We start from the raw sequence: 12,130 nt of genomic DNA on the forward strand, positions 1-12,130 counted from the left end.
TATCGTAGACAGTGAAGATGGTTATCAAAATTTACAGCAGGGTCTTGATCAGCTGTGGAATAGGGTTGATGAACGGTAAATGAAGTTTAATGCAGATACGTGCATGGTGTTGTATTTTGGGAAGTCAAACCAGGCCAGCATCTTCACAGTGAATATGTAGGGCCCTGGGGAGTGTTGTAGAGCAGAGGAATCTACAACAGGTAGGTAGTTCCTTGAATCACAGATAGGATAGGAAAGAAGGATGTTGATCCATTGGCCTTCACCGTATAAAGTATAAAAGTCAGGACATCACGTTCAGGTATAAAGTATAGAAGTTGGGACATATGCTACAGTTGCACAAGACGTTGGTGAGGCTGCATTTGGAGTATTGTGTTCAGTTTAGGTCATCCTGCTGTAGGAGGCTGAGGGGTGATCTTTATAGAGGTGGATAAAATCATGATGGGAATAGATGGAGTGAATGCAGCGAGTCTTTTACCCAGTGCTGGGAACCAAGAACCAGAGGACTTGGTTTAAAGGACGAGGGGCAAGATTTAATGTGAACTCGAGAGGCAACTTTCGCACTCAGAGAATGCTGGGTATATGGAACAAGCTACCAGAAGGGGTAGTTAAGGCAGGTACTATAACACCAATTAACAGAAACTTGAAAGGCTACGTGAATAGTAGAGGTTTAGAGGGATAATGGGACAAACACAGGCAAATGGAACCAGCTGAGATGAGGTATCTTGGTCGGCATGGAAGGCCAAAGGGCCTGTTTCCACATTGTATCTCTAAAACTAAAACTCAGCGTGTAAACAGGTCCTTTGGCGAGTCCGCACCGACCAGCGATCCCCGCACATTAACACTATCCTACGCACACTAGGGACAATTTACACATACACTAAGCCAATTAACCTACATATCTGTATGTCTTTGGAATGTGGGAGGAAACCGAAGATCTCGGGCTTAAACCCATGCAGTCAAGGGGATAACATACAAACTCCGTACAGACAGTACCCGTAGTAGGGATTGAACCCGGGTCTCCGGCACAGCAAGCGCTGTAAGGCAACAACTCTATCGCTGCGCCACCGTGGCCTCCCATGCTGTGTGACTCCATGACTCTGATGGCAGATGGAGTTTAATTCAAGTGTTTATATATTTTAAAACAAACCAGGGCAAGATTTACACAATAAATGGAAGGGCCTAAGGAGTGCTGTAGAACAGGGAGACATAGAGGTGAAGATATATATTTCCATGAAATTGGCAACACAGTCAGACAGGGTGGTGACATTTTGCATATGTAGGAAAATAACTGCAGACGCTGGTTCATCCCCCAGGGCATTGTATGGGAGTTGGAACATTAGGGTCCAACTGTACAAGTTGCTGGTGAGGCTATACTTGGAGTACTGTGTGCAATTCTGGACGACCTGCTCTAGGAAGGATGATATTAAAATGGAAAGAGTGCAAAAATGATTTCTGATAATGTTACAATATTGTTGGGTCTGCAAGGTTTGAGTTATTAGGAAAGGCTGGATAGGCTGGGTCTTTTTTCACTGGAGCAAAGAGGCAAGGGGTGCCTTTGCAGACGTTTATAAAATCATAAGCAGCATCAATAAGGTGAATAGCCACTGTCTTTTCCTCCCGGGTAGGGCAGTGTGGAACTAGACGGCATGCGTTTAAGTTGAGAGTGGAAAGATTTAAAAGGAACATGAGGAACACACACAATGGAACGAGCTTCCGGAGGAAGTTGTCGAGGGGGTACAATTTAAACATTTACAAGACATTTGGTACATGGATAGGAAGGTTTAGAGGGATATGGGCCACTTGGTCAGCATGGACAAGTTGTTTCCATGCCTTCTGACTCAACCCAATATTATGTTTAAGATCATCACTTCAACAATAGACAATAGACAATAGGTGCAGGAGTAGGTCATTCGGCCCTTCGAGCCAGCACCGCCATTCAATGTGATCATCGCTGATCATTCTCAATCAGTACCCCGTTCCTGCCTTCTCCCCATACCCCCTGACTCCGCTATCCTTAAGAGCTCTATCTAGCTCTCATTTGAATGCATTCAGAGAATTGGCCTCCACTGCCTTCTGAGGCAGAGAATTCCACAGATTTACAACTCTCTGACTGAAAAAGTTTTTCCTCATCTCCGTTCTAAATGGTCTACATTTCCAAACAAAAGATATATGAAGATCAATGGGTTTGCCTCAGTTTTGCTTCTAAATCAGAATGTTAATTTTCAAATCACATTAAAAACTTCAGCAGTTCAGTGTTGCACTGATCTTTAGGTTAAAGCATTGAAGTGATACCCCATCAGCTGGCATTGAAGATTCCAGGCATGACTTCAAGAGAAAGGTGGCGAGTTAAACTTGGTATCTTGGCCAATATTTACTTCTCAATCAACCTAATTAAACATGTTTATTTAGTCATTATTACATTGCTGTTGTGCATGAAGCTGTGAGCAAATGGACTATACTTAAAGTACCTCTGCTTTCTGAAAAACTCTTAGGAACTCAAAAGTTATGATAAACATGCTAATCTTTTTACTTGATATCTTGCCAGTGCCTCATGCCGCTGTTTTTTTGTTTTCCAGATGCGTTCCACACACAATATATTCCAGCTTCGGTGACCGCTGTGAACATTTATCGTTGAACCTCCGGGCATTTTTTGGCATTCTGTTTGGAGCTTTAGCATTCTTGTTGTTACTGATGTTAGCCATATTTTTTATTGTGTGGAAGTGCAAATCAAATGGACACAACAGATTCACAAATGACACAAGCAGGTATATTATTCTTTATATCGCTTCAAATTATAGCAGAATTATGTGGAAGATGCACCTTTGTTACTGTGTATCCAAGACTATGTTATTAATTTCCATGTTCATCACCAAGACCAGCATGTGTTGTAAACTAAAACTGCAGTCAATCAGAATTGTAATTACAACAGTTGATAATGAAAGAACAATTAACTGCAGGTTTTGATTTTGTTTATAAAAGAAAATACATTTCTTAAAGATTAGGTTTTGATTTATTATTGTCATGTGTACCGAATTACTGTGCTTGGCATGCTATCCAAACAGATGAGGTAATACAATCAAGAAATCACAAGTGCAATAGTCAGAGCCTAGGGGAAGATACAGAATTGAGAATATAGTTCTCAGCATTGTAGTGCATCAGTTTTACAGACAAAGTCCGTAATCAGGTAGAGGTGAATTGGACAGTACCATAGTTTATGAAAGGACCGTTCAGAAGTCTGATAACAGTGGGGAAGAAGGTGTTCTTGAATCTGGTGGTGTGTGCTTTCAAGCCTCTATAAAAGAGAAAAAGGAGTGGAAGTGCGTGGAACAGCTGTTCAACACAAAGATGTGGGACTCGGGGCTCCATCCAGGCCAGCAACTTCTGTGCTGGCCATTGGTGAGGACGGGTAGCAGCTGCTCCGTCTTTTGAGTCCTAAAGTCACCATCTCCACCCTGTATTGGATCTGATAGAAGCTGCCGTCTCCTCCTCTTGTGTAGGAAGGAACTGCAGATGCTGGTTTAAATGAACACCAGGTGGCACCCGTAATGGCTGACTCGCCAACAGTCTGTCTCGTCCTTTCCCTTCTTTGTTGTTTTTTAGTATGTGTTAAATGTATATTTTAGTCTTCTTCAGCTTGTTTTATGTGGAGGGTTGGGGATTTAAAAAAAAATCTCTTACCTCGACGGAGACACGATTTCTTGCTGTATCGTATCTCCGTCCGCACTGCGGCCTAACATTGTGGAGTTGGCGGCCACTGCTGGGGACCGACCGGAAGCTCCAAATGTGGGAGCCTGTGGATTTTAACATCATGGACCTCGCAGTCCCTGGTTAGAGACCGACTTCAGGAACTCCAAGCCACGGGAGCTTCGATCCCCCCGTCGCGGGAGCCTCGGTCGCCCCGTCGCGGGAGCCTCGGTCGCCCCGTCACGGGAGCTTCGAACGCCCTGTCGCAGGACCTTCGATCGTCCCGTCGCGGTAGCTTTGATCGTCCCGTCGCAGGAGCCTCGGTCGCCCCGTTGCGGGAGCTTCGATCCTCTCATTGCGGGAGCTTTGATCGCCATGTCGCGGGAGCCTCGATCGTCCCGTCGCGGGAGCTTCGATCACCCCGACTGCGGATGGTTCGACTCACCCGACGGTGAGAGAATACAGAGGGAAGAAGTTTAGACTTGATTGCCTTCCATCATAGTGAGGAATGTGGGGAATCCGCTGTGGTGGATGTTTATGTTAACTTTTATGCAGTTGCGTGTCTTGCAGTTGCGTGTCTGGCAGTATGGTAAATCGAATATCATTGTACCTTAATTGGTACCTGTGACTATAAAAGACCTTTGAACCCAAGATAGACACAAAAAGCTGAAGTAACTTAATGGGACAGGCAGCATCTCTGGAGAGAAGGAATGGGTGACGTTTTGGGTCGAGAACTTTCTTCAGACTGGTTTGGGGTAAGGGAAACGAGAGATATAGATAGTGATGTGGAGAGATAAAGAACAATGAATGAAAGATATGCATAAAAGTAACGATGATAAAGGAAACAGGCCATTGTTAGCTGTTTGTAGGGTGACAACGAGAAGCCTGTGCAACATGGGTGGGAGAGGGATGGAGAGAGAGGGAATGCCGGGACTACCTGAAGTGAGAGAAATCAAAATTCATACCACAGGGCTGTAAGCTGCCCAAGCAAAATATGTTTCCCTTATCCCTAACCAGTTTGAAGAAGGGTCTCGACCCGAAACATCACCCATTCCTTCTCTCCAGAGATGCTGCCTGGCGACACCACACCATTGCCCATCCTGACATGGAAATGTATTTCAGTTTCAACATCATTCCTGGATTTCATTCAATAGTGCTGAGGTGTACCTTCATGAAAAAATGTACAGCTTCTTAGCAGGCCAGCTCCCAGCAGTTTTGTAAGGAAATTGGCAATGAGCAGTATATACCAGACACAGAAAATGGTTTGGGTCAAGTTTACATCTGAATTTCATGTTATCTTATATTTAATCAATGTTCATGTAAGTGTGGTACATTCTGTCCACCCTCCATATTGCCTACATGGTTGTGACCTTGGACATTATCTGGTTACCCAAGTATTCCATATTTGACCCTCCCCATAGACCTTTAAAAATCATTATCCAACTAGGCTTTCATCAACTAGAAATGTTTGATGCCAAAAGGCTTCTAAACTTTCTGAAGAGACCCAGCTCTTCCTTGGGGCAGATAATGCAAAAAACCTGCCGTAGCTGTGGGCAGGCGTCTGACATTTGAATCATTAGGTCTGTTGACGGCTCAATTTTGTTTTGCAGTGTTGGAGATGAGAATCGGCAAATATTCTCTTGGCAAACTAATCCATGTAAGTATTTTAGTCACAATTTTATATGTTGATACACGGACCTCTCCAGACAGAGATTATTCTTTGATCTCATGTTAAATGTTGCCATTGGATAGTTATTGCACTGCTTTGAATAATTTAACATCTTGTCATGATGTAGATTTATGAGGGTTTAACTGAATAGCGGGGTTCATTTCAACTATTTAGCAAAGCAAAAGCACTTTTAGTTTAGTTTAGTTTAGAGGTACTGCACGGAAACAGGCCCTTCAGCCTCCCAAATCTGCACTGACCAGTGATCCCTGCACTTTAACACTATCCTACACTAGCGTCTATTTTTACATTTATAACAAGCCAATGAAGATACAAACCTGTATGCCTTTGGAATGTGGGAGGAAAATGAAGTTCTTGGAGAAAACCCACGTAGGTTACTGGGAGAACGTACATACTCCGTACAGACAAGCACCTGTAGTCGGGATTGAACCCGGGTGTCTGGCGCTGTAAGGCAGTAGCTATACTGCCACGCCACCGTGCTGCCCACTTGTTGTTACTGGTTCTCATATTCTGTAGCACAGGAGCACCACCGCCTGGAAGTTGCCCTCCCATTTACACACTATCCTGACTTGGAAATATAGAAGCATAGAAACATAGAAAATAGGTGCAGGAGTAGGCCATTTGGCCCTTCAAGCCATTCAATATGATCATGGCTGATCATCCAAAATCAGTACCCCAAGATTTCCTACTGGAAGAAACAGCAAAATTAAACTACAACTTTTAATATATTCCATTATCAGATTAAAATAAGATATTCAAGAAGAGGGAGTTCTATCTGATAGATTTCACTTCATCAGCAACATGGAACCATTTAGCTTAAAAATGGTGAGAATAGTTAGAATTGCTCGAAACAGTTAGACAGGTACATGGATTGGACAGGTTTGGAGGGATATGGACCAAACTAGCAGGTGGGACTAGTGTAGCTGGGACATGTTGGCCGGTGTGGGTAAGTTGGGGCAAAGAGCCTGTTTCCATGCTGTATCACTCTCTCTAATAGTTCTGGTATCTAGCATTGCTACACCTGAAGTGGAGGTTAAAACACATGGTGATGACTTACTGTTTGCAAGGGGATCAAATGAAATAGACAAGCTGGGAAAATCAAAGCTCAGCAAACATCAGCAACCAACCTACCCTACAGTATTACACTCACTTATCTGCCTCTCTCTGAGGTGTGCAAACCACTAGTCGTGCAACTATTTACAGCTATATTGGCATGTATTTTTTTAATTTTTACATGACAATTGAAAATAGATGCTATTGGAAACGTTTACTCATGCTCTTTCAACATCGTGCCCATGGAAAACTAATGAAATGAAATGAAATGTATTGTATTTATTAATGAAATGAAATGTAATTATTATTTCAGTTTCTAAATTGAAAGAAACAAGCATCTTGCCTACTTTGGATGAAAAAAATCTGTCAGCGTTGGGCTGGAAACCACACCTTGAAAATGTCAGCACTGTGGCAGAGGTACAAAATAATAAAGAATTAGCTCATAGTTTGCATTATGATGTAAATATTGTTCTGCTTGCACTATAATAGAATATTTCTTAATAGTTGGGTTTTGGCAACATTATGGCAAAAGCATTAACCTCACAAACTGCAATTATTAATATTAAAGAGCACCTTCATCATGAGTACAGGCTTTTGTATTCCTTTTAGTTTAAACCAAAAGTATGATATTGACAACCTCCATGATTATTCTCAGTAGTTATCATCTTTATCCTTGTTTTAATTAGTTCAGACCAAGTCAATGGTTATTTTTATAGCAGAGATGGATAGATTCTTGATTAGTACAGGTGTCAGGAGTTATGGTGAGAAGGCAGGAGAATGGGGTTAGGAGGGAGAGATAGATCATCCATGATTGAATGGCGGAGTAGACTAGATGGGCCAAATGGCCTAATTCTGCTCCGATCACTTATGACCTTATGACCTTCACTGTTTGTTTTCCAACTCCTAATTATTTTTCACTCAAAAAGACTTGCGCAGAACAGCTTAAGGAACATGTAGCTATAGTGAGCTATAGTTGCTCACAGAAAGTTAGCAGCCAAGTATTTCTGACATTTATTTCCTGACAACAAATGAAGCAGTGTTGAGAAGCATAATATTTGATTTTCATAATTATACAATAGTTACACATTAGATAGACACAAAATGCTGGAATAATTCAAAGGGACAGGCAGCATCTCTAGAGAGAAGGAATGGGAGACTTTTCGGGTCGAGGCCCTTCTTCAGACTGGGAGTCAGGGGGGAGGGAGACAAGAGATATGGATGGGAAAGGTGTGAAAATGACAGATCAAAGCAGATGGTAGTCAAGGAAATGTAGAATTGGCTGAGGAGAAGGTGACAACAACGTGTACAAACAGTAAAATTAATCAGGACAGAAAAACAAATCAAACTAACGTGGGGAACCGACACAGAGAGAGGGGAAGCAAGGGTTACTTGAAGTTGGAGAAATCAATGTTCATACCGCTGGGTTGTAAGCTGTTCTCATACCTGGTAGTCACTCCATATAATGCTTCAGCTGATGGTTCAGTGGAGAATTGCTGACCTGATGCAGGTCACTTCATTTCTGAAGTCTACTCATGAACATTGTAATGCAGACGTCAGGAACAGTCTAGAGTTTAGACTCTGGACTCTGGACACTGGGTTCAGCAACGAGTACACGCTATCGTTTTCTAAAGGACAGATGTATTTTGTATCTGATCCTTCAACTTTCCTACAGAGAGAGCTGTTTTTAATTATTTGTTTTATGTGGCATGCCTTCACAGCAGTGTCGTGGAATCCTTTAGCAAAGGCCTTATTGCCACTCAACCTCCCTGCTTCAAGAGATGATGGAATCAACCAGGGCTCACATTTCAGCTCAGTTTGGTATTTCAGAGCCACAAAACAATGAGGCTTCAGATGCAGTATATGGACACATCAGTGATAGAAATTCTCCTAATCTCTCACTGTGCTCCAGTAATTTGTGGAATCTGTTTAGCTACCCATTTTTCTGATTTACCATCTTTACATCCTGTAAAGCTACAGCATCTTGATTAGATGTGCTCATAACATTTCCTTTCCAATGGAAGGGATACCAACATCTATTTTGCACAAGATATGGTGAATTAGCCAAACATTGTAGTCTATTTAAACTTAGAGATTTCAAATAATTGTTGTTTTTCACTGTATCTCTGACAGTATTACACCATTTAATTTGTCCATATTTGATGATGACTGCTGATTTATACAAGTCTAAAAATTATTAGTACAATAAAGCACAGAAAGTAGCCAGTTCAGTAGTTTTGGAATACCTCCATCATCCATTCTCAGCACTTTGAGCAATAAAACTATATATTTATTACTTCTGTTCAGAATATAGCTTCCTATTCAAATCAAAATCAGTTCTTAGATTTAGTTTCGTTCTTGTTTAGTTTAGAGATAGAGCGTGGAAGCAGGCCCTTTGGCCCACCAAGTCTGCACCGACCAGTGATCCCCGCACATTAACAGACTAGGGACAGTTTTTACATTCATACCAAGCCAATTAACCTACAAACCTGAAGGTCTTTGGAGTGTGGGAGGAAACCAAAGTTCTCGGAGCAAACCCACGCGGTCACGGGGAGAACATAGAAACATAGAAAATAGGTGCAGGAGTAGGCCATTCGACCCTTCGAGCCTGCACCGCCATTCAATATGATCATGGCTGATCATCCAACTCAGTATCCCGTACCTGCCTTCTCTCCATACCACCTGATCCCTTTAGCCACAAGGGCCACATCTAACTCCCTCTTAAATATAGCCAATGAACTGGCCTCAACTACCTTCTGTGGCAGAGAATTCCACAGATTCACCACTCTATGTGAAAAAAAACTTTCTCATCTCAGTCCTAAAAGACTTCCCCCTTATCCTTAAACTGTGACCCCTTGTTCTGGACTTTCCCAACATCGGGAACAATCTTCCTGCATCTAGCCTGTCCAACCCCTTAAGAATTTTGTAAGTTTCTATAAGATCCCCCCTCAATCTTCTAAATTCCAGCGAGTACAAGCCGAGTCTATCCAGTCTTTCTTCATATGAAAGTCCTGCCATCCCAGGAATCATTCTGGTGAACCTTCTCTGTTCTCCCTCTATGGCAAGAATGTCTTTCCTCAGATTAGGAGACCAAAACTGTACACAATACTCCAGGTGTGGTCTCACCAATGCCCTGTACAACTGCAGCAGAACCTCCCTGCTCCTATACTCAAATTCCCTCGCTATGAATGCCAACATACCAATCGCTTTCTTCACTGCCTGTTGCACCTGCATGCCTACTTTCAATGACTGGTGTACCACAACACCCAGGTCTCATTGCATCTCCCCTTCCCCTAATCGGCCACCATTCAGGTAATAGTCTGCTTTCCTGTTCTTGCCACCAAAGTGGATAACCTCACATTTATCCACATTATACTGCATCTGCCATGCATTTGCCCACTCACCTAATGTATCCAAGTCACGTTGCAGCCTCCTAGCATCCTCCTCACAGTTAACACTGCCCCCCAGCTTCGTGTCATCCGCAAACTTGGAGATATTGCATTCAATTCCCTCGTCCAAATCATTAATATATATTGTAAATAGCTGGGGTCCCAGCACTGAGCCTTGCGGTGCCCCACTAGTCACTGCCTGCCATGCTGAAAAGGACCTGTTTATTCCTACTCTTTGCTTCCTGTCTGCCAGCCAGTTCTCTATCCACATCAATACTGAACCCACAATACCACATATAATCTCTTATGTGGGACCTTGTCGAAAGCCTTCTGGAAGTCCAGATATAACACATCCACTGGTTCTCCCTTATCCAGTCTACTAGTTACATCCTAGAAAAATTCTATAAGATTCGTCAGACATGATTTACCTTTCATAAATCCATGCTGACTTTGTCCAATGATTTCACCACTTTCCAAATGTGCTGCTATCCCATCTTTAATAACTGACTCTAACATTTTCCCCACTACCTATGTTAGACTAACTGGCCTGTAATTCCCCGTTTTCTCTCTCCCTCCCTTTTTGAAAAGTGGGGTTATGTTAGCTACCCTCCAATCCTCAGGAACTACTCCAGAATCTAAAGAGTTTTGAAAAATTATCACTAATGCATCCACTATTTCTGGGGCTACCTCCTTAAACACTCTGGGATGCAGCCTATCTGGCCCTGGGGAATTATCGGTCTTTAATCCATTCAATTTACCTAACACCACTTCCCGACTAACCTGGATTTCACTCAGTTCCTCCATCTCATTTGACCCCCGGTCCCCTGCTCTATGAACGTACAAACTCCGTACAGGCAGCACCCATAATCGGGATCGAACCCGGGTCTCTGGCACTGTAAGCGCTGTAAGGCAGCAACCCTACTGTTGTGCCACTGTGTGCCCCTCTCATTTCCTCTCATGTTTAGTCATTCAAATAACATCTACCATACCCAGTAAAAATATTGTTATTTTTTTTAAAGGTTAAAATTGAAAGACCATCATTCAGCAGGAGCGGCAATGACTCCCAAATACCATAAATCCACCAACCTGCCTTTTGAGAACTTCGTTGAAGCTCTGTTCTGTACAACAAGTGACCCACAGGCGTGACCTTTCAATTCCACCGAGAAACCATCACAGGGATCTGAGTTCATCAGATACATGTACTTCAATACATTTTGAATTACCTATGCTTTAAATCAACATTATTTCCTTGTCTTGTTTTAAAATACAGACACCATGTTCAAATGAGTAATTACTATTTTTGTCATTTTTATGTTTTGAATCATATAAAGATTTGTTTTGTTCCTGCCTTCTATCCACATCTGCACCTTATTAATTATTTTCATGATCATTAATTACTTTGTAAAAGGTACAAATAAATGTTTTGGGGAAATAAATGGATACACTTCAATGCTGCACATTGCTCTGATAATGTAGTAAAATCCCTTAATATTTGTTTTAACTATTGAAATGTACAAATATAATTAAAAGTACATAATTGTATGTATTTTAGAGCACTTTAATATAAATTAAAAAAATATATATATATAGATATATTTTATATGAATAACTGGATTTTTTATGCATGGAATGTTACTCTCTTACAATCTGATTTTTTGGGATAAAATGTAATTTGTATGTGAATATTATCATTATTTTTTGTGAAGGCTGACAGTTTGCACTAGAAATTCATATGCATTAAATACATGAATCAATTTAAAGAAAATATTTCAAAAATTATCTTCCAAATATTACATTTTGAAACATTTAAATAAAGAAAGCAACTGATTAAAATAGTGAACATTTTCTGTTCTGTTCTGTTCTGAAGAATAATGGTATCTCTGACAGATAACATTAAGGTTAATCCCAAAAGATTTTACGTACATAGAGGGGAAAAGGGTGACCTGAAAGAAAATGGGACCGCTCAGAAATCAAAGTGGTCAAATCTGTGGAGCCACAAGAGATGGGTAAGACTCTTAATGAGAATTTCTCCTCGGGGGGGGGGGGGGGGGGGGGGGGGGGGCGCGCGGAGCCACGGAGCGAGCTGATCTGTTGGAGTGGGTGAGTGCGGCTCTTAAAAAAGCCTGAAACCAATTTAAATTAATGCACCACAGGTTTGGGAGAGTTAAGGGGGATTGAGGGGGGAAATGGAGTGCATGAGCGGGGCTCTGAAAAAAATTCTAAACATAATTTCAATTAATGCAGGAGAGGTTTGGGGGAGTTTTAAGGGGGGGGTTGAGGTTGGAATGGAGTGCCTGAGTGAGGGGGGTTGAGGTGGGAA

The 12,130-nt window shown here is 41.9% G+C and overlaps 1 long non-coding RNA gene across 1 annotated transcript; it reads left to right on the plus strand.

Annotated features, from left to right (window-relative positions):
* The first annotated feature begins 2,685 nt into the window (after positions 1 to 2,685).
* LOC144589760 (uncharacterized) lies at positions 2,686 to 11,153 on the plus strand. The gene is made up of 4 exons (XR_013545963.1): positions 2,686 to 2,765; positions 5,295 to 5,341; positions 6,738 to 6,841; positions 10,830 to 11,153. It is a non-coding gene; the product is annotated as an uncharacterized LOC144589760 (long non-coding RNA).
* The last annotated feature ends 977 nt before the right edge of the window (positions 11,154 to 12,130 follow it).

This window comes from Rhinoraja longicauda, unplaced genomic scaffold (assembly GCF_053455715.1).
Source record: "Rhinoraja longicauda isolate Sanriku21f unplaced genomic scaffold, sRhiLon1.1 Scf000073, whole genome shotgun sequence".
Lineage (NCBI taxonomy): Eukaryota > Metazoa > Chordata > Chondrichthyes > Rajiformes > Arhynchobatidae > Rhinoraja > Rhinoraja longicauda.